The 26,951-nt window shown below is 38.8% G+C and overlaps 1 pseudogene across 1 annotated transcript; it reads left to right on the top strand.

Moving 5' to 3' along the window:
- The first annotated feature begins 9,818 nt into the window (after positions 1–9,818).
- On the top strand, positions 9,819–16,345 carry LOC147126934 (uncharacterized; annotated as a pseudogene). The gene is made up of 2 exons (XR_015084680.1): positions 9,819–10,224; positions 14,427–16,345. The product of XR_015084680.1 is annotated as an uncharacterized LOC147126934 (transcript).
- Positions 16,346–26,951: the final 10,606 nt, after the last annotated feature.

Here is a 26,951-nt window from a genome sequence, read left to right as displayed (position 1 = left end):
GGGATGCTTTACAGATATGGCCTGTGGCTATTGCGTACACTGTAAACACAAAAAATCATGTTACTCAGAAGTATTGTGTTGAACTTACTCACTTTTTGATAACTTGTTCTGAACACTCAACCCCCCAGTTGCTCCTGATTCTGTGTCATCAGGAGGTAAATGAGGTACACTGTGTGAAGCACTTTGATTACATATATTCATATACATGCATATATATATATACACATATATATACATATACATATACATGCATATATATACATATATATACATATACATGCATATATATACATATATATACATATACATGCATATATATATATATATATATATATATATATATATATACATTTACATGAGTATATATATATATATACATATACATGAGTATATATATATACATAGACTTGCATATATATATATACATATATATACACATATATATACATATATATACACATATATACATATATATACACATATATACATATACATACAGTATATACATACATATACACACATATATTTAAATATATATATAATTATATATATATATATATATATATATTAGTCAAATGATTACATCCATCCATTATACCGCTTCTCCTCACAAGGGTCGCGGGGCGTGCTGGAGCCTATCCCAGCTGTCTTTGGGCAGTAGGCGGGGGACACCCTGAACTGGTTGCCAGCCAATCGCAGGGCACACAGAGACAAACATCCGCACTCACAATCACACCTAGGGGCAATTTAGAGTATCCAATCAACTTACCATGCATGTTTTTGGAATGTGGGAGGAAACCGGAGTGCCCGGAGAAAACCCACGCAGGCACGGGGAGAACATGCAAACTCCACACAGGGAGGCCAGAGCCGGGATCGAACCCGCGACCTCTGAACTGTGAGGCGGACGTGCTAACCAGTCGACCACCGTGCCGCCCTTCAAATGATTACAATTTAACTAATTAATCACAATATTTTCCATAATTAATTAATCATATTTTTCAACTCAAATTTTTTACAAAGCTTGGAACCGATGTTGAGTAAAATCTTGGAATTAATAATTTGATTCAAAGTCTGTTCTAGTAACTTTCTTTGATGCCTGAATATGATTCTTTTCATGTAAAATACAACTGTCAAACGATACACCAAAGACGTACAACAAATATGGTATGTGAATTTGGCTTTGCAAAGTGCAAAAATTATTTTGGATTTCTCCAATGAGCCATCGAGCAACTTTTTGAAGTAAAACTACGTAAAAACCTGTCTTTTGACAGTGACTCTCCTCTAAGTTTGGCTGCAAAGTGAGCAGAGGGAAGCTGCCACGTTATAACACGTTATAAAATTTTAATTATTCTCCATAGTTAATGTTTTAATTTTGACAGCCCTAATATATTTTTGAGATGAGCTCAAAGGTCTGAAATGGATTCCACATACACAATATCACCATTTCTCTCAAATATTCTTCACAAAACAGTCTAAATCTGTGTTAGTGAGCACTACTCCTTTGCCGAGATAATTAATTCCACCTCACAGGTATGCATTTCAAAATGCTGATTAGACACCATGATAGGTGCACAGGTGTGCCTTAGACTGCCCACAATAAAAGGCCACTCTGAAGTGATTAGCATAGCAATAATCAAGTTTATAAATTGTTGTGGTGTTCCAAATGTGTATGCTGAATTTGAGGTGGCAGACACATATAGTATAGAGTGTCTGGTAGTATGTGATATGAAACTAATATTTTACTTCTGTTTTCCAAAGGTGCAGATCTTTTAGTGGTTGAAAAGATCTATGTGCGATTCTTCGAGCCAGAGAACCCATTTACAAGGAGACCAATGTCCCATACATGTGGCTGTGTTCTGGAGTTACCAATAATACCTGATGGGGTTTGAGTCTTTTTATTTATTTTGTAAAACCATGATTGAGCAACAGTCAATTGGGGTAGAACCATCAAGACAAATACACAATATGTACAGGATATCCATCCATCCTAATTTATTTTAATAATTTTCTGTACATTTCATGTTTGTACAAGCATGTATGCGCACACACAGCAAGTGTACAGAAAATTATAATTAAAACTACACATGCTGTAAAACATACGTGATATAATAGATAAAGAGCAATATGCTGCGGACTTAGCAAAACAATTATCATGAGTTATAGGAGCTGCCTGTCAAGAGGCTTTTGTCTGAACAATTAAAAAATGTCTAAATTCCATCCCTCCTAGGAGATTAACACTGGCCAACATTTTTTTTTCCGAGTGCCAAAATTATTTAATGGTTTCTGGGTAATTTTGGGCTGCTGAGTTGAAAAATGTATTTTTATTTGATTGGCTCTATTTTTTTTAGAAACACCACATTCATTGCATATACATGTAAATGTTATAAATATGGAATACAGTATCTCAAAAACTTGAGTCAGTCATAATCATAATACCCGAAAACCATTGAAATTTGCATGACACCAAAATGTGTGTTGACAAATGTAATCACTGCTGTCAGTTGAGTGAAGAGGACACTTTCGTGAAAGAGTGAGGAGCTTGTTCATACAGTAGATGAGGATGCTCATTAATGGTCAATTGAAGACGTGGCTTGATAGTGTAGGAATAAAGAAGATGCTCAGTGGTGAAGCCAGAATTCTAGAATCCAGCTTGAGGAAGTGAAACCCTCGCATATTTTGGATCCACCAGAGCATTTCGATATTTCACCGAAAGCCTAATCTATCTTGTACAGGAGTTTTATCAATTACTATTACCTGGTTTAATATATGCATTAGTTATATTTTTACTTTCTGGATTAGGGATGTCCACCTGCTGTTTGGTTTAACACTCAGGTGAATCCAAAATATGGCAGGTTTTACTTTCCTGCTGTTGAATGAAAGATGCAAACCAGGTGTTCCACCATTCATTGAGGTGTGGAGAGGAGGCACACACTTCACTATGAGTTAAGATGAGGCACATTGATTGAATGGTGTGATATGTTATAATTTGTAAAAGGACTTTGAAATATTTTACACCTGTACTGTATCTACTAAAGATCTAAAAGTATAATGAGCTCCTCTCTCAAGTTGAGCTAGTTGTCCATGGCGATATGTCCATCCACTGGGACTTGGAGGTTGTTCTGTGACATTATGTGTGTACACAGAGTGACCACATCAGCATTACAAGCAACATCATTGCGGTGGATGCAGTCACCTTCACACCTCATAAAATCCTCCTCAGTCACTTGGCACAAAAAGTCCATGGATCCGTACAGTTTAGGGACCATGAACATGATATCAGGCCGACCATGAGGGACACGCTCGTCGGAGTCGGCGGTACAATCCATGCTTAAGAATTGGTTTGAGGGATCTCAAACTCAGAACAATACTGTGTTTGGAGCTCAGCACATGCACAATGTGTTTGTAGTTCAGTCTCAAATGAAAATAGAGTTCTATGAGCTGAAGTTGATCCATGACGTCACATGCGTTCTGCAGGGGAGGCAAAATAGAATTTTGTTTTGATTTCTGAATCAAACGATTTCTGAAAATACTGCGAATGTTTAAAACTTGACGCACAAATTTTAACATAAGCAATCCATTTCAGACAAAAATGTCAGATAAACACAAAATAATTTTTGTTGTTACATAAGTAACTTCAGACAAAGTACTTACAGAGCTGTCACAGTCGTAGTTGTCTGCTCTTGTGATTCGTGAGTAAATGATCACTTCAACACAATCGAACTAGAGCAATACTATTTCCATTTGATATAAGGGAATGAAAGTTAAAATAAACCACGCCATGAGTGTTCTAAAAGTGTTTCACAAAGCATTGCACTACGCTCTAGTAACAATACATCTCTAATTAAATTTACCTTGACAGATATACGACCATGTGTACGACGGAACGCTAGCGGTTTGCTAAACTGTGGGTATGATTAGTAAACTGTGGGTACAGTTTATTAAACTGTGGGTACAGATTAGTAAACTGTGGGGCCAGATTACTAAACTGTGGGTACAGATTACTAAACTGTGGGAACAGATTAGCAAATTTTCTCACACCCTGGCACCAGAGGGGCTCCGTAGAATACATACTAAATTAGCTTTAACTTGAAAAATAATATTGAATGATAACTAGTGTTTTTATGAATTTTCAGGCTGAGTTAAATCATGGGTCAAATTTGACCCGCAAACACCAAAGACAAAGGCAGCTTTCTAACACATTACAAAGGTTAAACAGCAAACATCTGACATGTTTCCAGAAGAAATGGTAAAAGTTGGCCGTGAGCCCATCTGAGCCAGGGGCTTTGTTTAGAGGCAATCTCAAACTGACTGCATCTAGTTCCTCTATTTTCAAATCAGAATCACACATTTCTTTAAATGTAACATCGATGATAGGTTGGAGATTTGCAATTTGGTCAAAGAAATTGGTTCAATCACCAGAAGAGTACGCAGATGAATAGAGCTCACTATAAAATGTAAAAACGTCTTTCTCAATATTTTTGTTGTCTTGATATTCTCTTCCATTTATTAACAAGCTTGTTATCGCCTTATATTCCTGTCTTCTTTTTTCCAACCTGGTAAAGCAGATGAATAGAGCTCACTATAAAATGTAAAAACTTATTTTTCAATACTTTTGTTGTCTTTGTATTCTCTTCCATTTATTAACAAGCTTGTTATCACCTTATATTCCTGTCTTCTTTTTTCCAACCTGGTAAAGACATTTGAATTCTTTTCTCCCTCCTCCATCAATTTTGCTCTTGATCTTACAAAAGCACCCTGGGCTTTCTTCAGAAAGATGGTATAAAGTTTGGATTGAAGCAGCAATAATTTATCCTTGTCTTCATTTGTCAGATCAGGTTTGCTACAGCATTGGCTGATCCCCCAAAACAAATTGCTTTCTTCTTTTCTTTTTTCTCTATTTGATTTTTTGCTAGTTGTAATAGAGAATCAACAAATTCCCACTTATTACAAAAACTAACTATACTGCTATAATTTTCAATGTCGTTTTTTTTCCGTTAATTTCTTTTATTTTGGAACAAAATTCTTCATTTTTTTAGTAGGTTCAAATTAAATTTCCAGTAACTTTTGTTTTTGCTTTCCTTGTAAATCGAGTTCGAAGTTATTTCAACTATACAGTGATCAGTTAAAGGAGCCTTAGAAATCAAAGTTTCCGAAATAGATTCTTCAAGCGTACCTGCCAGAACCAGTAATCAATTCTTGATCTAGCAGTATCATCAGGTTTAAACCAAGAGTATTGTTTCTTCCCATGGTTTTGATTTCTCCAAATGTCAACTATGCTATTTTCTCTTAAAACATTTTCCATGAGGGGATTAAAATGATGTCTATCAAATTTGGAGGGCCATCTATCTTCCCACTCATCTGGAACCATATTCCAGTCACCACCTATTAAAATCAGGTCCATTGGAAAACGTGTTTTTAGCTCTGTGATCACAACAGTAACATTGTCTAACAATTGTTTGTTTTGGGCCACAGATTTGTAACCATATATATTAGCCAGAATCAAAAAATGACTTTCGACTTCCAAAACTGCAATTAGCCAGTGACCTTCTAAATCTGCTCTGTGAGTGGTCATAACACCCGGAAATCTGTGAAAACAAATAGCAACACCAGCTGACCTGTTGCTACCATGGCTAAACAAAATTCGGTCTCCCACATATAAGTCCAAAAGTTCACATCGGTGTCAGAAGAATGCATTTCTTGTAATAACAAACAGTGTGATTTCCGCCCTTTGCAAAATAGAAATAAATCTTTCCTTTTAACAGGATCTCTAAGACCTCTCACATTTAACGAAGCACAAGAAATAGTGCACTTGAACATTCATGCAAAACAAAGTAAAAAAGAACAAGAAAAACAATAAACAACTTGCTTAGAAGTATGACACTTGACTTACTCTGATGAACATACAAGGAGTCCCATATTAATAACTGTCACTCATTTTGTATATCTTGTATATTTAACCGGCCAGTCATTAGCCAATTTTCCGTCCCTCTATGTAACCGCGTGGACCACGATAGTAGGCTCGTTTCCCTTCACGCCGTGCCTGCTCGATTTGTGGCCATAATTTTTTCCTCGCCTCCCGATCCTCCAGCGGCATTATCTCTGCGAAGCGGGCGCCTCTCTCCTTGCGCACCGGGGAATCCTTGCTGTTGCACCAAATCTTATCTTTGATCAGCCTCTTCACGATCATTACCACGACAGGCCTACTCCGGTTGTCCTCCTTTCGTCCGATCCAGTGCACAACATCAACAGCTTCTTCTAGCTGGCGTACCTCTAAGTTCGGAGCGATCATCCTGAAGAGATGAATGGTGTCTTATCGGATGTTTTCATCACTTTTCTCCGCCACACCATTAAGCTTCAGGCACCACCGCATCTTGTATCTTTCCTGCTCCTTTATTTTCTCCTTCAGCTTCTCATTCTCATCTTTGAGGTACAGATATTGTGTTTCCAGCTCCTTTATTTTCCCCTTGCATTCTTTAACTTCCTCGGTATTGAACTGCACCGCTTTGGTCAAAGCCGCTAGCATGCAGCTAGTTTTTTTAGCTTGCTCTTTTAGCTCGTCAAAGTTCTTTTCCATACCTTGAATGGCTTCGAGGGTGGTCCGGTTGGAGATCTCTGTCTCGTCTTATTCAGCTCTACTTTTCTTGCCAGTTGGAAGCTTGCTCGGAGTCACAGGAGTGGACCCGGAATCTTTACGTTTAGTTTGGTTAGCCATGCTAACCTCCATTGCATAGTCGTGATCGCTCGCGACCTGCTCCCCATCGAGAGGCAAAACTTTCGAATTGTTGGCTGTTTGGGTCGCCACAGCATTTCCCCCGGGTTTAGACAGTTGGCAGGCTTCAACACCTTTTTAGAGCTCATTTTCAATTATTCTGAGTGTTCTTTTAGAACACATTTTGATGCAGCCTCAAAAACAAGTTGCCGATCAACACGCCATCTTTCCCGGGACCTGCCGAACCCCTTCTCCTTCGAAGTCTGGCCACCAACTGGTGGGAAGTCAGGGCGGCAACCTACTGAAGGATCTGAATCTATATGAATGGCTTTATGTTAGCCAACAGGTTAACCAAAAAACAAATCGGGAATTACACATCGCATAATCAGTTAAAAGTCTCAGAGTCAGTGTGCCTTGATCTGAGCACGAGAACAGCGGTTGAAGAGCAGCCCCATAGGCAGGGCCAGCCAGGGAGGACACAAACCCACATTATGTTTAGATTTTGAAGAGTATAAATGTGAGGGCTGCATGTTACCGCGCCCCTTTTCTGCCCTCGCCCGTCTCGGGTGAGAGCATTCGCGAGGATGGAAAAGCTGCCCAGATCTGATCATTGTATGATTCCTGAACTTCAGAGATAGTAAAGAAAACTGACGAGAAAATTCAATCGATTTGTGTGAGTCTTTATTTATATTGGACACCTTCTTGAAAGATAAAACGAACATGCATTGGGTAAATAGTTGTTTTGTAAATTGCTAATTGGGCTTATGGACTCGAGACCTACAAAACATTCCAACACCACGCATAGGCGCCAGCCGATGACATCACTTGTTGGCGAATGGCGACACCTAACTAAAGGACCCAGTACATGTTACAGGGCTACGTAAAGCCGCCGAGCAAGAAAACTAAAGTAAAATGCAGTTGTGAAAGCTAACTTGCTCAGATAAGAAAAAGAGGAGAAAGTGCTTGAAAGGAAATGTAATTTTATCCTTCCTCCCTTGTGCTCGATGTGCAGGGGGGGACGAAAAACGTCTCGCCTAAATGTTCGCCTAAAAAGTCGCCTAAACGACTCGCCTAAATGTTTGAAATTCGAATAAACTCCCCTAAACCCACATGACCAGCCCAATCATGGATAGTGGGCAGTGGACACACCTAATCTAAACATTGCGATAAACAAGTGTCTCGCGAGAGGAGTGTTTTCTTTTGGCTGATCCGTTTCGAATCCCGACGGAAGCGTCAATAGGGTTGCCAACCGTCCCTTGAAAAACGGAATGGTCCCGTATTTACGAACATAAATACACGTCCTGTATTGAGTTGTAAAGGGACGCCCTTTGTCCCGTAATATCGGCAGAGTAAAATGTCGATGGAATTAATGACAATTTACGGTAACGGTCCTAGGCCCTCCCCTGCTCTCTGACCAATGAGCTGACAGCACATTCATACACGATTTTGACGATACAGAATCCGCTTATCTTATTGGTCGAGGTAATGTCGCTTGCCAAAGTAGATAGCGGAAGTCAACAAAGCAGCATGACAAATTTTTTGTCCACCAGGCAACGACAGAGATAGATATTGGTATGTAAAGAATTATTTGTTTTTTAACTATACGATCAAGGTTAATATGGGAATGTGCAATGAATGTCAGTATTGTATGGACAAACAACCTATAATGATTTTGGGGTGGAATAAATAAGTACAATTGATTGGCAAGTATGTTAAATAGATTAGTAATACATAAAAGTAATAACTTGATGAATAATAGATAAATACACACACAGCCTTACATTTATTACGAGTTCAAACAGGTATGCATAATTTTTACTGGACAGGCAGTCGATATACTACAATTTTACTATAAATATAGTAAAAAAAAGTTTAAAAAATGTTTACATTATTTTTCTCTTTTATGAAGAGTAAGTGGACAAATATGTGAAAATGTTCTGCTGAACTGATTAAAGGTGAGCTCATTTTGAGCCTCAACTATGACATGTCTTGCTCAGTGTTTTACTCTGCAGTAGTCAAAGACGTTTCTGCCAAGACAGAAAGCTCATTGCCCTTGGCAACATTGAGGAAATTCTGATTAGATGGCAATAAAACCTTCTAAATTATAGATTAATAAATATATCATGTATATATATATATATATATATATATATATATATATATATATATATATATATAATTATAATTAATAATTAATATATTGAATTAATTGCAAATATCACTACTTTATCTTGAAGGTCGATACTTAAAATTGAGGACTCTCGATCGGAATATCGATATTTTGGTATCGATTCGCCCATTCCTAGTTGAAGGGAGTCAGGTCGGCCGTCTCTGCCGATGAGGTGTCTTATTTATTTTTCCGGGAGTTGGCAACCCTAAGTGTAAATAAATGTCACTTAGCGGCCTAAATTGTTAAAAGATTGATTATTGAGCATTCTAAATTCGGTTTAATAAGAAATTTAAAGGGTGGCACGGTGGTCGACTGGTTAGCACGTCCGACCTCACAGTTCAGAGGTTGTAGGTTCGATCCTGGCCCCGGCCTACCTGTGTGGAGTTTGCATGATCTCCCCGTGCCTGCGTGGGTTTTCACCGGGTACTCCGGTTTCCTCCCACATTCCAAAAACATGCATGGTAAGTTGATTGGACACTCTAAATTGCCCCTAGGTGTGATTGTGTGTGTGGATGTTTGTCTCTGTGTGCCCTGCGATTGGCTGGCAACCGATTCAGGGTGTCCCCCGCCCACTGCCCGAAGACAGCTGGGATAGGCTCCAGCATGCCCCGCGACCCTTGTGAGGATAAGCGGTACAGATTATGGACGGATGGATGGAAGAAATTTAAAGCTTTTAATGAATGACCAGTGTGGCTTTCTTTTACATCTGATATTTTGTAGTACTGTTACCATCTTGTCATGAAAGTCAATACAAATCAAAACGAGTCATTTTAAGCACATTTGTCTATTGTCTGTTATCTATTGTCAGGATGCTCTTGCAAATATGTTTGTTATTTTTTAAAGGTATGCATCAACATGCTATTGTGTTGACAGTGCCTCGATTGAGGCATCGATGAGGCAACGGCCACGACATAAGCGGAAGTGACGTAAAGGCTTCCTCGATCACTACAGCTAGCTACCGCCAATTGCGCCTGGTCTTACAGAGGCACAATGTGTGTTCGAACGGACCACAGCCTCCACACAGGACGTCCATCACTACTTTAAAGGACGACGACATAATTGATTAATTAAGTATTTGTGTCAGGGTGAACTCCTTTCGGCCCCCATTGATGCTTCTCGGCCAAGTTGGCCTAGCTTAGTTTAGCCCGCTAGCAAAGAGAAGCACACGACACATCGTCAAGCAGAAATAAAGTACGGATTTGTTGGGATTGTCGTGTGAGAATGTGTGCAATGACGACAACAAAATACAAGGAGGAACTTTGTGGAATAAAAGAAGAGAACGAGCAACATCTTCAACTGCTGGGCGAAGTCTGCAAGCAGCCTCATGTTGTGCTACACGGAGCAGGTTTGTACACTTCTTACTCTCATTTGATTTGTAAAGAACGACTTTCTGTCGTAAAAAATATGCACGTCACGTGTGTTTGTATTTCAATGTAATCTTATTTACTAGTGTATGGTAATCAGAGGTGGGTAGAGTAGCCAAAAATTGTACTCAAGTAAAAGTACCGTTATTTCAGAATAATATGACTCATGTAGAAGTAAAAAGTAGTCATCCAAATAATTGCTTGAGTAAAAGTACTTGGTGAAAAACTACTCAAGTACTGAGTAACTGTAACAACGTCTCATTTATTTTTTGTTTTTTAAAAACATTAAATTAGACGAAAATACAAAATGATCATCTTCAGGCAAATCAAGGTCCATCCAATCAATGAAATGAATTACATTTAGTTAAAGAATATCTTAAAAATAATCTTAAATTAAGGGTCACTGATAGTGTAGTGGTACACACGCCTGAGTTGTGTGCGGGCAGCGTGGGATCGATTCCCGCTCAGTGGCGGTGTCTGTGTGTGCCCTGCGACTGGCTGGCGACCAGTTCGGGGTGTAATCTGCCTTCGCCCGTTGACGGCTGGGATAGGCTCCAGCAACTCCCCGCGACCCTGTATAGGATAGGCGGTTTGGAAGATGACACAATCTTAAGTTAAATTTAAGTACTTTAATAAACAATAAAATAATAATAGTATAAATAAAAGAAATTAAGCACAGGTAACACAAAATTTCAGCCCCTGTACTTTTTTTATGCAACCAGCTTACTAACAGGTAAACAAACTTGCTCAAGTAAATGTAAAGGAGTAAATCTCACTAGTTACTACCCACTTCTGATGGTAATGATGGTCAGGTGAAGTTGTTTGGGTAAAATGCGTTCAAGGTTGTTGCCTCTTTATTTGTATTCATTGCCTTTTACATGCAGGTCTGCTGAACATTTTTTCATGCCAAATGAACTCAGCTCAGCAGAGCTGGGCACTTGACTCTTTTTGCCGGTCCGTCACCTCTGCGTGACCTGGGTACCCTTCCGGCCTCGTCCCTCCGTCCTTATTCAGAGAAATTATCGTCCTCTGACCCTGTCCTTTTAAAGCGGTTCCCTCCTTACGTCCGCCTACATCCAGCAAAAAAAAAAAAAAGAAAAGAAAAAGCATCCGTGCATGACGCCGTGCATGACAAAAGCCCTCATCAAACAGCGAACAAAAAGTTTCGGCGAGGCTGACTGCACAGACAAGTGTGGCCGCATTGGAACGTGCCATTTCGGCTGTCACCTTCCAAATTGGACGGCACGTTCTAAGTCGAAAATCTGTGGCCATTCCTCATCCAAATAAATGTGCACGTCTCATTTCCATGTCAGTCTCTGTGAATATCCTACTGGTGTTTAATTCCTAACCGTGATCAGCAAAGAAGCAGTGTTTTTTTTTTTTTTAAGCTACGAAGCAGTGTGCGCTGGTTCCAGCCTATGTAGCTCTGCTGACTTCCACATTTCCCCATTCTCATATAAATCAGCCATGGAGAGGTTAATCCTTTTGATATGTTGAAGTGGGCATTAATAGAGATGTCCACATAAATTTTGGTGCCAATCGATCGCCGTGTGTGGACGTTATAAGCAATGAAAGTACAATGATTTCCAATGGGGGGTTTGTAATCGGTTCATCTCGTGACTCCGGCCGAACAAGGATAGAACGGTAGGGGGCGCGGCCATTCTGCTCATTAACATTATAGAGTCACTTATTTCCTAATTTCTCCCAAATTTATTGATAAAATAGAAAATGACAACTCTTTTCATTTTCCTGATCAAAAAATATATAAAATGAACTTGTTAGTGAAAAGGTGGCCCCACCGTCCTTTAAGCTCATCCCAGTGTCCCTTTAAAGTGGAAGTCAACCCAAACATATTTTTTTCAAGAATATATTCCCAGCAGGCCCACTCGTTAAACCATGACGTTCTGATTAATTTTGCATTTATGGAATACAAGTTAAGCATCAAAATACACTCGTTTTTAGCCATCTCTGGGGGCGGCCATTTTGTCTTCTGTCAACTGAAAATGACATCACAACTGCTAACAATGACCAACACGGCTGACCTGTTTTCTGAATATGAGCTATATTTAGCAGAGATGGCTAAAAACGGGTGCATTAACACTTATTCCACAAACGCAATATTTATCAGAATGCCCTGTTTCAATTAGTGGGCTTGCATAGAACATATTCTTGAAAAAAATGTTTGTGTTGACTTCTCTTTAAAGCTCATTAGCTGGCTAAGACGTGAGCGAGTGGAGAGTTCTAATGTAACTGCTTTACAGGAAGTCATCGAATTACGACTTATTTACGCGATCTACGAAGTTTCGACTTTACGACGCTCGTGCCTCCTCCGCCTTTCTGTCCCCCGGCACCATCGTGACTACGTTTACATGCACTCAATATTCGGGTTAAGGTCAAAATTCTGATTTCTCAAATATTCTGAATTTACGTTCCGTTTACGTGATTGAGCGGAGAGAGTTGCTCCGGCATTAGAATAACCCACTGTGTACGCCGACACACGGCGCCAAGACTCAACTAGACGGCATTCCCGCTCATTACTTTCAACTGTCAGTAAAACCCTTGATATTCATGTCACTCACCACAGGAATGAAGCAGCCGGTTTCCTCCTCACTCCAAAAGTCTGCTTTTGTGCTGCTTCTTTAGCTTGTTTACCTCTGCTTGTGTATTTGCGGTGGGTTGCGCACCAAACAACGCACTTCCGCGTACAAGCACTTCCGGTACTACAAAGACCAGCTTTCCTTGCGATTGAGCATGCACAGAATATCTCGATCGTGTCTGTGCGCGCTGGCAGTATCTTTAGGTAATTGCTATTTAACTACTAAACAGGAGCCGCAGAGCCAGCATGCTTTGCGCACGTGATTGTCGCTCTTAATCTTTCCCTCCGCAAGTCCGCATCTATTTTGACCTGGTATCCCTGATATGGAGCAGCAAGAAGTCAAGGATAAACTAAAGACGGGAACTGAAAAGGCAAACACGCACCGTAAGAGCCCGTGATGTGCTCGCTGGCGCTGCAGCCGTGCTGTGTGATCGCGGCCCGGCTGCCGTGCGCGATGCCCGTGATGTGGATGTCGTCAATGTCTTCAAAAAAGACTGGCACCTTGATGCTGAGCAGGCATTTAAACAGCTGTATTGGTAAAAATGATGATCGCCAAACATCTATTGTCATTTGTCACCAAAGACCGCCCCTCTTCGCGCTATGAAATTTCGGGTTTGCTTCGGGCTTAATTGGTCGGGCTCGGACTGGGTCGGGCTTTAATACCCGCGGGCCTGGGTCGGGCTGGGTTTTTTATGCCCGATCTTACCTCTAACGTAAATGCATCAACACGTGCATACTGTCAGCTGTAAACAAGTGCGCACAGCAGAAATGGTGGAGGTGCCGGATCCTGTCTGCGTTCCGAGAGGGGAAGAGGAGAGCGCTAGTACGAATCAGCTAAAAAAGCGGACAAGAAAGTCCAAAGTATGGACATATTCCAACAAAAAGTCAAACAAGTTGGTCGTCTGTAGCCTTTGTAAAGCAGAGTTGGCGTACCACATTCGCGATGAACAAACACCTGAAGCGCCGTCACCCAGGTGCTGCTGAAAGACGACAGAATGCAAAAAGGATCATAAGTCCATCTAACTAATAATAAGACCCGGTTTTACTAAAGTTGCATGTTATGTGCGACGTATTAACGTGCATCGTTAGGTTTCATTTCTCAAAGCAGCGGGTTGCAGTCAAAATCACACAATGTTGTGATTCAGCTTTGTGCATTATGGGGCTAACATTTGCAGAGCTATTTCACTCCAGTCAAACTGCGTTGGTGCTTGTAGGTAACGTTCTTGATTCCGTTGCTTTATGTATCCAGAATCAATAACATGTGACATCTGTGTATATATCTACTCCGCTCTCGGTCTCACCGTCTCAGTGCAGACTCTGGGCGCAGCACAGCATGCACCTTGTATTTAGGATATGTCCTGCTCCCGCTGATTAAAAAAAGAAAAGAAAAAAAAACTAGAGGAAACCCTGGCCGGTTTACCATAGTCTGTGACTGCAGTAATGTAGAATTTGTGCCTATTCAAAATCATTGTAGTATTTCAGTATGGCATCTTCTTCATCAAAAGTAGTTGATAGATTAATCGGGAGAAAAATAATCGTTTGGGACAGCCCTAATGCCATGTGCGTTTGTGTTTTTGTGTCTTGCAGACATCAGTGAATATGTTTATCCTCATGTTAAAGAGGAAGAGGAGGACGAAGAGTTCCCCCAATTTAAAGAAGAAGACGACGAGCAGCAGTCCCCTTATGTTAAACAGGAGGTGGAGCGAGAGCGCCCCTGCATTAAAGAGGAGGGAGAAGAGCTCCCCTACATCAAAGATGAGGAGGATCAGGATATCTGCAAGTTGTCATCAACTAATGTATCTTTGAAGAGTAAAGATGAAGGTCAAAGTGAGGTGAGCAGAGGGGCGGAGCCTCCAAGCAGCAGCTCATGGCAACACGTGACAACAGAAGGTGATGGGGACCACTGGAGAGGATCACAAGGAGACGGCCTCCGACCTCCACTATCTGATAATGATGAGACGTCATCAAATGGTGATGATGATGATGATGAAGAATGTGAAGGTGATATGACATGTAACAATGACAACAAATGCTGGAAATGTTCTGAGTGTGGGAAAACTTGTGCTTTCAAGGGACGTTTAAAACACATGAGAATACACTCTGAAGAGAAAACTTATTCCTGTTCAGTGTGTGGAAAAATATTCTCTCAGAAGGGACACTTAAGAGGTCACACCAGAACCCACACTGGTGAGAAACCTTTTGCCTGTTCAGTTTGTGGCAAAAGATTCTCTCAGAAGGGAGGCTTAATTTATCACAGAAGAACACACACTGGTGAGAAACCTTTTGCCTGTTCAGTTTGTGGCAAAAGATTCTCTCAGAAGGGAAGCTTAATAAGTCACATAAGAACACACACTGGTGAGAAACCTTTTGCCTGTTCAGTTTGTGGCCAAACATTCTCTTATAAGGGAAGCTTAATAAGTCACATCAGAACCCACACTGGTGAGAAACCTTTTGCATGTTCACATTGTGGCCAAATGTTCTCTCGTAGGTCAGCCTTAAAAGACCACATAAGAACACACACTGGTGAGAAACCTTTTGCCTGTTCAGTTTGTGGCCAAAGATTCTCTCAGAAGAAAAGCTTAATAAGTCACACCAGAACCCACACTGGTGAGAAACCTTTTGCCTGCTCAGTTTGTGGCCAAAGATTCTCTCGGAAGGGAAACTTAATAAGTCACACCAGAACACACACCGGTGAGAAACCTTTTCCCTGCGCAGTTTGTGGCCAACGCTTCTCATGGAAGGTTTCTGTCAAGAGACACAAGTGTGCTGGTGCAGAGTAGAGTAAACCGCAATAATCAAGGAATCTTAAATGAAAATGTTGATGTTTAACAGCTAAAGCAGGGGTGCTCAATGCATCGGACGCGATCTACCCGTCGATCGCAAAGGTAGTATTGATAGATCGCATGACATTTGTAATGGCAGCCATCTGTATTTTGAAATACGATGCCGTTATTTTGAAAATGTCATACCGGAAGTTGCGTCTCACATAATCTCCGTACGCTTTACGCAGAGACTTGGCGGCATTCACCATGCGTGTTGCTTACTTTTTCCTCGTTGTTTTGCCAAAGCCGAGTGAATATACTAAATTAATATAACAAGATTGTTGAATCAACACGTTTTTAACTTTAACGATTATCTCTGGGAGAAGACTGACGTTGGTTGAAAGCAAGCCAAAGTGGTCAGTACTAAGGCTGCTCGATTATGAAAAAAGATATTAACCACGAATATTTTGGTAATAATTGAAATCACGATTATTCAAACAATTATTTTTTTGCTACAAAACAAGAACAGGTTTAAACATGTAAAAAATAATAAGACAAATTTCTTTGAAATGCTATAATTTAAGTTTGTTTTGGACCCAAAAAATTTAATGCAAACGTTGTTTTTCCGGGTGAGGGAATTTCCGTTTGACAGAGGTCTGTAGGTGGGAATACTTACTGTATATATATAGTTTTGTAAGTTTCAAGTGATTATGATATACACTTAGAATAAAATGCTTACACTTATAGACTCTTTTTGTTGACTTCTTCAAAGTGCCAGAATTGTTTGGTGTGTGAACAATGCCACAAGATGGTGTAGGAGTAATTGTCCTAAAGGAATAGTTTGTGTTTGTTTCTCTTATGAATTTCCATATTAGCAGGCTAATATATGTGAATAAATAATGCTTCCTTCACTTAATTCACAAGGTGTCTAGGGAATCAATTAGATTTTCCTAACAAATCAATTCCAGTGTGACGTGATTTTACGAAGATGTCTTTTATTGTTATTTTGAGGATGTTGTGCGAAACTTTGGAATTTTTTTCCAATGCGTCAGTCGACTTGATCGAGGAGGGAGGGAATAGCTTCAAATAGGCTAGGCTATTTGACAATTGTATGAACTCTCCAGCCCACCAGCAATCCTATTTCCATTACTCTCACTCCCAGCCATTCTATATTAATATCCCTCTTCTCTAAATCAGATAAATTTTCAACTATTTTTAGAGTAAATTTGGACCTTATTGGGTGAGCTAAACACAACCCAATACAAAGAATATTTTTGGGCTAAATTACGACCACATTTGATAGGCTCAATTCAACCCAATTTTAAACAACCATTTTTGGACAAAATTTGGACCATATTGGACGGGCTAAAAACAACCCAATTATCAACGATTGTTTTTGGACTAAAGTTGGACCACATTAGACGGGCTAAACTCAACCCAATTATCAACAACTATTTTTGACTAAATTAAATCCAAGACGGACCGACCAGATTTAGCCCAAAATCCAATGTCCAAAAGGCTTCTGATGCTGGGTGGGTTATTATTACTTGTTTTATGTTGACATCTTTGATGATGCCGAAATAACAATAATAAAAAATCTCTAAAATTCCAAACACTAAAAACAGAAAGGTTTTAGTCCATCAAGTTCTTTTAAATTCATGCTGCTAAAAGATGACAGATTGTCATGTCATGGCTGCTGGTTGGAAGCTGTGCTATGAGCTCTCCCAATCTGTCAAATATCATGGACAGAATTTGACATCCAAGCTCCTTGGAAAGTTGTTTATCTTTGCAAGAAAGTAAAGCTTCAATCTGCAGGATTATTTCTGCTATTTTTGAAGATTCGAGCACTTTTCAGGACATGTGCTTGACAACCAGTAAAATTGAATTACCTGGAGTCTCAGTGGGACAATGTTTCAGTGTTTTTTTTGTTGTTTTATGTTTTACTTTTTCTCTGCGTTTTCTAGAGGGATTTTTTTTCTTTTTTTTTGTGATCGGCAGACAGCATGGCAACGAAGAAGTTAAGAAGTCTCTGAGTTTCATGTCAGAGTAATTTAGCAAAATGGTGAAACAACAGGTGAGCCTCCTTGAGCTAATTGAGGAAGTGCGACAATTGAAAGTTGTGATCAAAGAGAAGGATAAGAAGCTTGAAGATCTGGAAAGAAGAGTGGATGATTTGGAGCAACACACAAGAATGGATGACCTGGTTATTTCCGGCCTTGAGACGACCCATCGCACCTATGCTCGGATCATAGCAGGCGACAAGCATGGGGAGGTGAACTGCATTCACTTGAGCAGCAAGTAATAATGTTTTTCAACAAAAAAGACATTTCTTTAGACAGTAACAATATAGCTGCCGCCACACCTTACCATTAAAATACAACAACAAATCAAACATCATCGTCCGCTTTGTGAGTAGAAAGCATAAAATTGAGGAGTTAAAGCTTGCATGAAAATTTAAGGCCACAGGAGTTTATGTCAATGAACATCTCACAAGGAGAAATGCGGAAATTACACGACAAGCAAGAATTCTGAAGAAGGAGAAACGCATTCAAGACACTTGGACAAGAAACTGTAAAGTAATGATAAAACTGAATGGAACACCAGAACAGGCTAAAGTTATGGCTATTAGAGACATTACGGACCTGGATCGATATAAATGAAATGAAGATTATGTTGAAGAGGAGTTGTATGGAAATGTTGAGTATCTTTTTCTGTTGAGATGATTAGATAAAATAATTTCTAGGTGGTACATTTATTTTAAATTAGCTAGAAAGAGAATCAATCAATCAATCAATCACATTTTATTTATATAGCACTTTTCATACATAAAAATGCAACTCAAAGTGCTTTAAAACATTCAAAGCAAAACATAGAATTATCTTCAATCAAAAGAAAAGATAAATTATTTAAAAGTTGTTGAAAGTCAAACTAAAAAGGTGTGTCTTGAGCTTCCTCTTAAAAATATCAACAGTCTGTGCAGACCTGACATCCTCTGGCAGGCTATTCCAAAGGTGAGGACCAAAACGGCTGAATGCAGCCTCGCCATGCATTTTGGTCCTCACCCTTGGAATAAATAAAAGGCCGGCGCCAGAGGACCTCAGGATCCGCGAGGGCTGGTATGATAAAAGCAAATCAGATAAATAAGATGGCCCAAGACCATTAACACATTTATAAACTAATAAAAGTACTTTAAAATCGATCCTGAAACACACAGGGAGCCAATGCAGCAATTTCAAAACTGGCGTAATGTGCTCCCGCCCTCTGGTTCTCGTCAGCACCCGAGCGGCTGAATTCTGCAGTAGTTGCAGTGGTGAAATGCTCTTTTTCGGGAGGCCAGAGAGCAGGGCATTACAGTAATCTAAACGACAGGAAATAAAGGCATGCATCAGCACTTCCGTGTTAGCCTGAGAGAGAAACGGGCGGACTCTGGCGATATTCTTAAGGTGATAAAAAACAATCTTGGTTACATTTTTAATATGAGGAATAAAACTGAGCTCAGAGTCAAAAATGACGCCAAGGTTCTTCACACAGTGTGAAGGATTAAAAATGTGTAGTTTTGGTAAAAGCTTCTCTCTCTGACCTTCGGGACCGATAACTAAAACCTCAGTGTGTAAAAATGTGTGAACATACAGATTTCACATCTTTTGGTTTTCAAGAACATAAGTTTTATAAAGTAGAAAATGACATTGATCCGGAGACCCACTTCTATCAGAATATTAATTTGAATTGTGGGTATTATTTTGAGGAAAATTTCAGTTTTGAAACAAAGGGGTTTTCAATTATCCATATTAACAGCAGGAGTCTTTAAAGTAACTTTTCAAAAATAAAAGATTATTTTCAGCAAAAATGTAATGTAATTGCAGTTTCAGAGACTTGGCTGAGTGATAAAGAATTGCAGGATGAATTAGATGGCTATGAAATGTTTGTGCAAAACAGGATCAACGAAAGGGGTTGGGGTGTTGCTTTGTCTGTGATGTCTGAGTTTAAATGCAGGATTATTGGTGGTATGACAACTGTTTTTGACAATTTAATGGAATGTGTAACTATTGAAATTATGACTAAAAGAGCAAAAAATATGATCATTAGTTGTGTTTGTAGAACACCTGGGTCCTGCATTGATCAATTTAATATGAAGATTTTTGAATTATATTGAAAAACACAATGACAAAGTGATTTTTGTTTGTGGTGATTTCAATATTGATTTGTTGAAATCTAATAATCATACGAAGACTGCAGAATTTATTAATACTATCCATTAATTTTAAAACCTAGCAGAATAACTAAGGAGAGTGCAACTTTGATTGATAATATTTTTGTAAATGTAACTGATGGGAAGATACAAAGTGGATTATTAGTGACTGATGTAAGTAACCATTTACCAGTTTTTGCTTTCTTAGAAATGGATGATAAATTAATGTCAAAAATGGAAAAACAGACTTATAAGTTAAGCAGAGTAAAATCACCAGAAGCAATTATGGCTTTATAAGTGGAACTTATGAATCACGATTGGCAAGACGTTTATGTTGAAGACACTAATGATTCATACAATGCATTTTTGGAAACATTTGTTACAATACATGACAGACATTGTCCTTTCAAAGAATGTAGAAAAAAGTCTATGAAAAAGGGGAAACCATGGTTTACAAAAGGTTTGAAAAAAGCTTGTAAAAAGAAAAATAGGCTATATTGGGAATTTATGAAATATCGAACAGAGAAGGAAGACAAGTATAAGAAATATAAAAATAGATTATCATTTTGAGACAACAAAAGAGAGATTATTATGACCAGCTACTGCAAATGTATAAAAAAAACATCAAGGCTACTTGGAGTGTTCTTAATGAGCTAATTAAAAATCGGCATAATAGAAAGTTTCCAACTAATATTGTTAAAAAAGACAATTCTATCATTGATGATAAAGTGGAGATTGTTAATGAATTTAATGATTTTTTTTTTTGTGTTAATACAGGCCCGAAGTACAGCCAAGTTCGATTGACTTGCCGAAAGATGAAGTTACAAAATTTGGTTGTGTTTTTAATAATTGTGATTCTATGTTTCTTGGAGGAGTCTGTTTGAGTGATGTGCTTGAAGTTGTTAGAAAGTTTAGGAACAAAAAAATCAACTGATACTAACAATGTTGATATGACACTTATAAAAGAAGTGATTAATTGTGTGATTGAACCATTGACCTATATTTGTAACAAATCATTTTTAACAGGTATTTTTCCTGATAAAATGAAAATAGCAAATGTGATTCCAATGTATAAAAATGGTGATAAGCATATTGTGTCAATTACAGACCTGTTTCCTTGTTACCTCGGTTTTCTAAAATACTTGAAAAACTTTTTGTAGAAAGACTAGATGCCTTTGTTGAAAAATGAGTTACTAAATGACCACAAGTCTGGCTTCAGAAACAAGCGATCAACATCTCTAGCAGTGATGGAATTTGCTGAAAACATAGCAACTGCAATTGATAAAAAAACAATATGCTGTGGGTGTATTTATTGATTTATGCAAAGCATTTGATACTGTTGATCACTCATTACTTCTGCAGAAATCTGAACAATATGGCATAAGAGGTGTAGTATTTAAATGGTTATGCAGTTATTTAAGTAATAGGTTTCAATATGTAAACATCAATAATACTGAATCACACCTGAGAAGAGTAACATGTGGTATTCCACAAGGATCGGTATTAGGACCTAAATTGTTTATAATTTACCTAAATGATATAACCACTGTCTCAAATATATTAAAATTTGAAATATTTGCTGATGATACAAATTTATTTTGCTCAGGGAATAACATGGAGCAACTAATACAAACTGTAGAAAAGGAATTGATTGCGTTAAAAAATGGTTTGATTGTAATAAGTTATCATTAAATGAAAATAAAACAATGTATGGTGTTTGGTGGTATGCACCTTAACTATGGCATAAAACTAAATTTAAATGGTATTGAAATTGAGAGTCACTGAAATAAAGTTTTTGGGAGTAATTATTTATCATAAACTGTGTTGGAAGCCACAAATAGAATACACTAAACGTAAACTGACTAAATCAGTGGCTGTTCTCTACAAAGTAAAAGATTTGTTAAACAAGAAAGCTCTTCATGTATTGTATTCTTCTCTTGTGTTGCCTCACCTCATATTGTGCTGGAATTTGGGGAAATGTATATAAAACAAATATAGATGCTATCATTAAATTACAAAAAAAAGGCTATTAGAATAATTAACAAGGTTGGCTATAGAGAATCAACTAATAAATTATTCATAGGATCTGTTATTTGAAAATTCATGGATATTGTGTATCTGAAGACATTGGAAATCCCTTCATTCATGTTCATGTTAAACATATTACACGTAAGCTCGCTATGTTTATGGGTTTGGGTTAGGGTTAGGGCTGACTTTGGGCGAAAGGCAGACAACACTATGAACCAGCCAGTCGCAAGGCACACAGACACCGTCACTGAGCGGGAACTGATCCCATGCTGCCCCCACACAACTCAGGTGAGTGTGCCACTACGCCAACTGTGACCATGATAACAATTTTTGTGATTACAAATCCAATGAGTACTTTGAAATGCTTTTCAGTTGTAGCATTGAATTGTCTATTTGAATAGAATGCCATGATTACAGTTTGGGACTATTTAAGATGTCTTAACTACAATATAAATTAATGAAATGTTAGTTTAATGTTGTATAGTTCTTGTTATGACAAATCCATCCATTATCCAATCCGCTTATCCTCACAAGGGTCGGGGGCGTGCTGGAGCCTATTCCAGCTGTTTTTGGGCAGCAGGCGGGGTACACCCAGAACTAGTTGCTAGCAAATTGCAGGGCACACAGAGACAAACAAACATCCGCACTCACAATCACACCTAGGGGCAATTTAGAGTGTCCAATTAACCTACAATGCATGTTTTTGGAATGTCGGAGGAAACCGCAGTCCCCGGAGAAAATCCACGCAGGCACGGGGAGAACATGCAAATTCCACACAGGAAGGCCCATGACCTCTGCACTTTGAGGTGGACGTGCTAGCCAGTCGCCCGCTGTTATGTCAAACATAGAATAAAAATTTAGTTTCCTAATTTTTAAAAATTTTAACTGTTAACTGATGGTGTTTCTGAAATTGAGTAAAGTAATCACACAAGTGAAATGAAACAAACTTTTTTTTAAACAGTTGTCCATTGTTTATTTATAGTTAATTGAAAATACCAGCACTTTTTATTGATGTACATGAATTTGTATGGTGAAAACTACTCATCTACTTTGTCTGATTCACCACGAAGACATGTTATGAGAGACTTAAGTATTTGCTTAAATATCTTGAAATATGTACCGTAATTAATTTTTTTCAGAAACACAGCTGTAAACATTTTGTTTGATCGCCACAGGGTGTAAGTGTGACATCCTGACTTTGGTGTGAAGCGCCATCGCTTGGGCCAGGCTACTTTAGTTGACCCTTTGGAGGAACCCAAGAGACTGATGGAGAAATATTGCATCTGACTGTTGGTGGAAATAAAATCATGCAGTATTTTAGAAGATTTCTCGCTGTGTATGAGATTGTTTCTTGTTCCTGAAACAAAATGGCATCTTTAAATTTAGGTGCCAAGTAAACTTAGCTCAGTGGACTGGAGACTCCCCAATGTAACAAGCCACAACCTGTGTTTATTGCCAGAATGAAGATTTTTCTTGAAGAGCATCATTGCAATGGGCACTGGTGACAATTGAAGCCCCCCACCCCCAATTTTCCCAGTTTTTACAGCGTATGACAATTATGCCCCTTTATTATTGTACAACAATACTGCCATATAACGTTTGAAAAAAATCGGATTCCTCTGACTCGTCTTTATTGGTATTACTTTTTTAATCAGAAATAATCCCAGTAAGAAAATTGATGTTGACTTTGGTCATCACAGTAGGTATAAAGTACACAACGAAAGAAAATAGGATAGGGATTAAAAAAAGGAATAAAATGAGCCAAACAATAGCCTAAAGTATGAAGTTTGCTAAACTTGAGTACTGCTTACATTAATGAAAAAAAAAACAAGATTTATTACATCAAATATTGCACATTTAGAAGAAAATGTAGGTTCATTGTTATTAGTGTATTGTGCAGTGAGGGTGCAGACAGATTGCGCCGTCTACCGTGAAATAAAAAAAACTTCTCATTGACTTTTAACACACTTATCGTCGACACATTTCATAGACACATCATGGATGTCTAATAAACACTTAACATGGACAACGTTTAACAAACACTTAACATGGACGTCTAACAAACACTTAACATGGACGTCTAACAAACAATTATCATGGATGTCTAACAAACACTTAACATGGACGTCTAACAAACAATTATCATGGACGTTTAACAAATAACATGGACGTCTAACAAACACTTATCGACACAAACATGGACACGTATCATAGACGTCTACATAGACACATACATTGACACATAACTTATAACATAGACACGTTTCACGACACATAACATACTTTTGGCACAAATGGAACCCCATAAAATGGCGGCACGGTGGTCGACTGGTTAGCACGTCCGCCTCACAGTTCAGAGGTCGTGGGTTCGATCCCGGCTCCGGCCTCCCTGTGTGGAGTTTGCATGTTCTCCCCGTGCCTGTGTGGGTTTTCTCTGGGTACTCCGGTTTCCTCCCACATTCCAAAAACATGCATGGCAGGTTAATTGATCACTCTAAATTGCCCCTAGGTGTGATTGTGAGTGTGGATGTTTGTCTTTGTGTGGCCTGCGATTGGCTGGCAACCAATTCAGGGTGTCCCCCGCTTACTGCCCGAAGACGGCTGGGATAGGCTCCAGCACACCCCGCACCTTTGTGAGGATAAGCGGTATCGATAATGGATGGATGGATGGAACCCCATAAAATGGAACCCCATAATACATAATAGCCGCTAACAAAGAGAAGCACACGACACACTGTCAAAGAGCGATCAAGAAGTGCGCATTTGTTGCGGTTGTTGTGTGAAAATGTGTGCAATGACGACAACAAAGTACGAGGAGAAACTTTGTGGAATAAAAGAAGAGAACGAACAACACCTTCAACTGTTGGGCAAAGTTTGCACGCAGCCTCGTGTTGTACTAAACGGAGCAGGTTTGTACACCTCATTTCTTTGTAAAGAACGTCTTTCTATCGTTAAAAATATGCACGTCAGACGTGTCTGTATTTCAATGTAATCTTCTTTACTAGTGTATGGTAATGATGGTCAGATGAAGTTGTTTGGAAAAATGCGTTCAAGGTTTTTGCCCCTTTATTTTTATATTTTTATTCATTGCCTTTGGCTATCACTTATATAGCTCTTCTCTACTCAAAGCGCTTCACACTGTTGCCTCATTTACCTACTGATGACGCATCATCAGAAGCAATTGGGGGTTCAGTATCGAAACCCCCCAGTTTAAATCCCCCCCAGTATAAAATCTAACTGAATATTGAAGATTTGCCATTTTCTTGGCTTTATATCTTGTTCAGGCCTTTCATTATGGATTATATCAATGATGATTCATCAATTTAAGTGGCTACAACAAAAATATTAAATGTAAAAAAAAAAATCAAGTGTTGATTTCATTTTTATTCATTTATGAATAGTTATATATTTATTAGAAATGAATTCATTTATGAAATTTGTATTGGCCCTGTTGGAGCCACATTGCTTTATTTTAGATTAGGCTCAATGACATATCATTGTATTCAATTAATTGTATATATTTTACGTACTTTTTTGATTTGGAATGATTACTCCCCCTATGTGTTGTTGGTATGGCAGACTCATGGATTGTTCACTGATTGATGTGTTCATATCAGGTGTATTTAAATGGACGTGCAAGAAGGAAGTAAAATGTTTGCTATACACAGACGGGGTCATATAGTCTCGGTGGGCGATACTGGGAATTTTGGTATCGATCGAATACCAAGTAAATACAGGGTAGTATCGGCGGATACGATACCGATACTTTTTGCTTGGAAATGTTATGATCCCCTTGAGTTTGTATATTATGTTTATATTAGGGCTGTCAATTTAGCGCGTTATTCTCGGCGTTAATCCAACCCCCTTTTGACACCGTCAATTTTTTTGATCGCGTGATTAAGGTTTCCATAGCAACCAGCGGCTGCACTGATAAAGGCTGCTGTTCACCATGATCTATTTAAAAAAAATAGATCATTAGAGTAGAGGAGGCGTTACATCCGCTTCAAAATTTGACGATGAGGATGAATTTCTCAGCTGACACATGCACGGCTGAGTGCCCCTGCCCCGCTTAAAAGTTGATCTTTCTTATCTTCGGAGGCCGTGGTATGGCGGGTTACAATATAGTTTTTATTTTTCCTACTATTTCTCCAACACGACACGGCAGGACAGTGTTTTGTTGAGTCTTGTGAGTCAGACATGAACAGTCTCGCTCTAATTCACCTCTCGTTTCTTTTTCGCGCCATACCAAACCAATTAAAACAGGAATAAATACTTAAGCACAATATACATGAAGAAATATATACTCACAAAACAATTGCAACAATTGCAACAATTGCAGCATTTCAGAAAAATAATAAATACAAAATAATGTGCTGTTTGCTCCAAGGCAGCCATATGTTATAACAGCAGGAACATGCAGCGCGATCGAGAGCCGCACAGGACAATCTCAGCGGTCCACCAACTGTTTGTCATTGATTTATCTGACACAATTTACATTAAAATATACCCACAACAGAATTGTAATAAACAAAATACCTTTATAAAACACTCGATCAGCGAATAATTATCTTTGTGTGTGTGTGTGTGTGTGTGTGCATGCACGTGCGTGCGCGTGTGTAAGGGGATGTAAGGGGGGGTGTGCGTGTGTGTGCGTGTGTTATTGAAAGGGTTGAGGGGCTGTTTGTGTGAGTTGAATCCAATGCTTGTTTTTTTCAATTGAAGTGGAAGTCAACCCAAACATTTTTTTTCAAGAATATGTTCTATGCAGGACCCCTAGTTAAAACAAGGCATTCTGATTAATATTGTGTTTGTGGAATATGAGTCAAGCAGCAAAATCTAGCCATCTCAGAGGTCGGCCATTTTATCACTTCTGTCAACTGAAAATGACATCACAGATGCCCTGAGGGCTCAACTAACGACCAATCATGGCTCAGTTTAAGAAAACAGGTGAGCTGTGATTTGTTGTTACCTGAGCAACTGTGATGTCATTTTCTGTCGACAGACGTGACAAAATGGCCGCGCCCAGTGATGGCTAAAAACAGGTGGATTAACTCTTATTCCACAAACGCAATATTATCAGAATGTCCTGTTTCAACTAGTGGGCCGGCGCATATTCATGAAAAAAATGTGTGT

This window comes from Filicampus tigris, chromosome 22, assembly GCF_054856515.1.
Source record: "Filicampus tigris isolate MCC_2025a chromosome 22, RoL_Ftig_1.0, whole genome shotgun sequence".
Lineage (NCBI taxonomy): Eukaryota > Metazoa > Chordata > Actinopteri > Syngnathiformes > Syngnathidae > Filicampus > Filicampus tigris.
Note: the sequence above shows the minus strand (reverse complement) of the source record. Positions and strands in the feature narration are given on the sequence as shown.